At 30.7% G+C, this 4,788-nt stretch overlaps 1 long non-coding RNA gene across 1 annotated transcript; it reads left to right on the plus strand.

Moving 5' to 3' along the window:
- The first annotated feature begins 3,014 nt into the window (after positions 1–3,014).
- LOC123924220 lies at positions 3,015–3,686 on the plus strand. Its single transcript, XR_006814646.1, has 2 exons — positions 3,015–3,241; positions 3,344–3,686. It is a non-coding gene; the product is annotated as an uncharacterized LOC123924220 (long non-coding RNA).
- The last annotated feature ends 1,102 nt before the right edge of the window (positions 3,687–4,788 follow it).

A 4,788-nucleotide genomic window follows, 5' to 3' on the forward strand; every position in this document is an offset into this window, starting at 1 on the left:
AAATCTAAAATCGGTTGATACGTTATTGAGATTTAATATCATGCTATTAGAGAAGCTGAAAAGTCAAAGGAAATCAGTTTAGAGCATTGCAATTCAGAAAATCAAATTGCAGATATAATGACTAAAGCTCTTTCCAAGGGAAAGTTTGAAGAGTTGAGGCCAATGCTTGGAGTATTCAAGAAAAACATCAAAGAGGAGTGTTAGAAATTGATGTTCTTCTTAAGCCCATATCCATTGTCAGGGCCGGTCCCAAGTATTTGGAGGTCCTGTTTGAAATTTTAAAATGGATCTTTAATAAAAATATAATTTTTTTTAAAAGTCATTCTCTATTTAAATTGTAAATAACATAAAAAATAGTCATCATAGTAAATAACATCTAAAAACGACATATTTTAATCAATGACAATAAAATACATCTTCAATCTAATATCATTATCAACTTTACATTTTGTTGGGGAAAAAAAACTTTCCTGTAATGTTGCTTCTTTTTTTACAATCAACCGCAAGTTATTTATAAAATTAAATATTTTATTTTTTGAGTTATAAAGTCATTAATTTTTTTTACATATATAAATTTTTTAATAGACCGATATAAACATTTAGAGGCCTTGTGCGGTGACTCACCTTGCACACTCACAGGGTCGGCCCTGTCCATTGTGATCCAAGCTCATCCATTGTAGGATCCCTCCTAACATTTTGTATGTGATACACTTGGCTTGTTGCAAGTATCACACTTGTATTATTGCATGTAGTTTCCCTTACCACTTGTATAGATGCATGTATTTCCTTTACCACTTGTCATGTTGCATGTATTTCTCTTGACACTTGTCTTCATGCATGTAAGCTATGTAATTTCTCATTCTCCTATAAATAGGAGTTCATAATGTACTTTGTATCATCCAATAATTAGCAACATAACATCTTCCTCCAAAACTTTATTGTCTTTCTAGTTTTCTAATTTCTCTAACCTTCTTCTCCACCACCTTACAATATCCTTTGTTTTTTCTTACAGTTTCTTCTAAGCAACATATTATATCAAAAAGATGGAGACTTCAAGAAATTATTCTCTAACAATAGCATTCTTGTTGGCATTTTTAATCATTGCATCAGGTCTAAAACCAATTTTTGATTTGAGAATTCTTTAATTATTGTATGTTTACGCATAAACTCGTTCATAGTTTTTATACAAACATTGTTCTTATTTTCATGCATCATTTGTGTATGTAGATATGCATATGGTATCACAAGCCAGGAAAATGACTGATGAGTTGGACTCACCTCGTTGTAATAAAGATGCTGACTGTCATGATAGTTCCTGTTTACCCCCACTTGTTGAAGTATGTGTTGCAGGCGTTTGCATGTGTGTACACTTTCGATCAACCTCTACTAGTAAAATCCCCTAAGTTAGAGACTGAGAAATGGATTATTGTGATACATTCATTGTGTTTGGATGTGAAAAATAAATAAAATATAATAAGAAAGGGTCATTGCATCATATTTTGTATTCAAAATCAAATCTGATATCATTGACATGAAGTAATTGAATTATCTTAATTTTAACTAGCACAGTCAATTTTTTTCTTGCAAAATATCCAAAAATATAAAAAATAATTTTGTACAACAAAATATCCAAATCTAACCATTGAAAAAAAAAATAACAATATAAAAATGGAATCGAATTGTCTCATGTGACATTATCATCCAGTTAAATCTCATCTCTTGATTTGGGTAGGAGAGAGAGAGGAAAAACAGAAAAAGGTGGATTGAAGGGTGGAGATATACACTTTAACCCGTGCAATTATCATCTATATTATTAAAAAAATATGGTCAAATCAAGATAAATGAATAGTGTCATTTAGTCAAAATAACTCTTATAATTTGGGACGGAGGGATTGCTAAAAGAAGATAAAATTAATCTGGAATTTTGTAAGGAAAATAATTGGGATCAGCAAATGGAATGTGCGAACTCCAGTCATCTTACCCACACTGATTCCAGAACCACCGATTTATGATGGGGTTCTATTTAGTTTTAAGGAGAATGAAGTTTGTGAATAAAGAGTGAATTAATTAGCCAAGCATTTGCTGGGAATTGGATTATTCATTGGTTTCTTATTGCACAAACAATTCAGATGCAAGCAGGGGCTAGGAGGGTGTCCAATTTGAAAAGGAGACAAAAAATAGAAAAGTGGTTTTTTTTTTTTTTTTTTGACAGAAAATTGAAAAGTGATTGTAACCCACTATTACCGGTATTTTAGTGAGGACCATGTGTGGACCTAAAGAAAAAGGGTCCATGTTATTATAAATTATTTCAAGTCATTTGGATACATATTTGTATGTTTTATAATTTAGGGTTATTTATCCATCGATCAATGACAACAAATCATATAAGTAGATTTCATGTAGTATCCACGATTAACTTGTAATCAATTTTATTTTTTGGGTCTAGTAGCCTCCTTAAGTTAATAGAAATTGAAATAAAAAATAAAATAAAAAAACCAAAGTTAATAGGTTTAGTTTAGTGTTGAGCTAGAGATCCTATCTTAGATCTTCAACTGTACTGTAAACCAAACAAAATAAAAATGTAAATACAAAAATCAACAATAAAGTGGTTTAAGTTATAATAGTTTTATTAGGTCTCTTAAGTATATGGTTAGTAGTTTAATTCCTAGCTCAACCTTGTGTACTCTGGTAAAACCTTTGTACTAATATTTTGATAACAAAAAAAAAATAGAAATAAAAAAATAATAAAAAGGTTTTCTTTCAATGGTGATCAATTGAGTAATAATAAAGAGATAACACGATATCAATATATTTAACAATCATTTTATGACAATATTTCAAGTTTTGGAAAAGGTTTCTTGCAACTAAATTATTGCTAAAAACTTTTCATTAGTGTGCAGAGATCGTGGGATTTTTTTTATTTTTTTTGTGTCAAGTAGTAGTTTAGTGGTTAAAATTTTTCGATAAACTAAATAGCTATATGCTTGTGGTTTAATTTGGACGTCGATCGGCTCTAACATATATGTCCCTATTAACTAAGATAAACTTATATGAACAAATCATGTCATTTTTTTTTTGTTTACAAATGTTGCCAATGAGGATTAAATTTTTATTACATTATAAAGTGGTTAAATTTTTTATTTTTGTTTCTTACATACAAAATAGGAAACAATGTCTAAAACTCTTGTGTTTATTTCTGCTATTACTCTCGTCCTTTCTCTGTTTCTTGTAACCTACAACGGTAAATCATTCTCCTAATTCTTTACAAATTTTGTTTCTTCTTACCTTATAGTATTCAATATTTCACCCTCACAACAAACATTCATTTATTTGTATGTCACAGATTCTGAGTCAAAAAATAATATGATAGACTCAACTCATATCTGCAATTTTGACTCTGATTGTCACAGTTTACCATGTGGCCCCGTTGCAACTGGGAGATGTATTGAGTATGGGTGTGAATGTGTTTTGAATGTTCAAATCTTGGCCCCCTGCATATATAATGTAACGTCCTGTCAATTGAGTTAAGCTCGCGACAACTGTAATCAATTTTTATTTTATATGCATATGATTTGTTTTCGTCGGTTAATTGGTAAATACCTTCAAATTATGAAGGGGTAGTTTATAAAAAAAAAAACCAAAAATAAAATATTAAGAGTTAACATTATACTCTTAATTTAGTTTTATACGGAGCATTTAGTATGAACCCGATTCAAAACCAGACATTATTAGTTTTAATAAAATTTTAATAAAATATGATATTTATTTTCATTTAAATGTGGAGATTTATTTTTTAAAATCAACAAATTTTAGTACAAGACGTACCCCCGATGATTAGCAAAGAAAAATACAATGTTGCACTAGCAAGGGTTGTTTGCCACCTAAAGCAAATTATATGTCTTTTTATTAACGTACCTACGGACTATATGTGTATCATGGAAAGCAGTAATTGGGGATCATGTTTTTTGCTTGCTTATAAATTCAAATATCCCTAAAATTGTAAGGTATGATAGTGACGAGTGAAAGGGGGAGAGGGGAAGAGGGAAGAGAAAGACGCACAAAGGGGGTAACCTAAACTATAAAAAATATCCATATGAGGTAGAGTGAGAATGACTTATCTGCCTATTTTAAATTGAGAAAATTATAAAGCATTTTTAAAATACAAATTAAGTTGTTAGAAATTTCACCCTTAAAATGGATTAGTGGATGTCCGGAGTTTGAACTCCAGCTCGTGCGTATAAAATGTGATATATCTACCAACTGAACCAAACTCACGAAAAATACTTTTTTTTTAAAAAAAATCTTAAACATATACTCCAAAGTCTTGTCCTGGATTAATCCAAAGTCTTAAATTCACTATACACAAAAGGTCCTAACTCTGAACACACAAAAGTCTAATTTAACCGGAGCTTTAAATTCACTTTGGCTCGAAATACTTGCAAGAAGTACTCCCAACTCGCATCTTGACGTTCACTCAACTTGCATCTCAATAGTTATTGTTCGACATCAAACCAACATTTCTTTTTGTTTTTACCACCAGCATCCGGCCAACTGGACCGCATAATCTGGTTCTGGAGTCAATTCTGAATCAAGTGTTTCAGTCCCCTTCCGATCGCATTTACAGAAAATGACCAAGTCAAGCGCCAATGACCACTAAACCAAGTAACAATTGATGACCTCAAGCGAACATTTTGATCACTCTAGATCATACGCTAGAATATAAACTTAACTCTAGCCTAAAACACCATGCATTTTCAAAAACTTTTAAAATTATTACTACCAATAATA

Source organism: Trifolium pratense, linkage group LG4 (assembly GCF_020283565.1).
Source record: "Trifolium pratense cultivar HEN17-A07 linkage group LG4, ARS_RC_1.1, whole genome shotgun sequence".
NCBI lineage: Eukaryota > Viridiplantae > Streptophyta > Magnoliopsida > Fabales > Fabaceae > Trifolium > Trifolium pratense.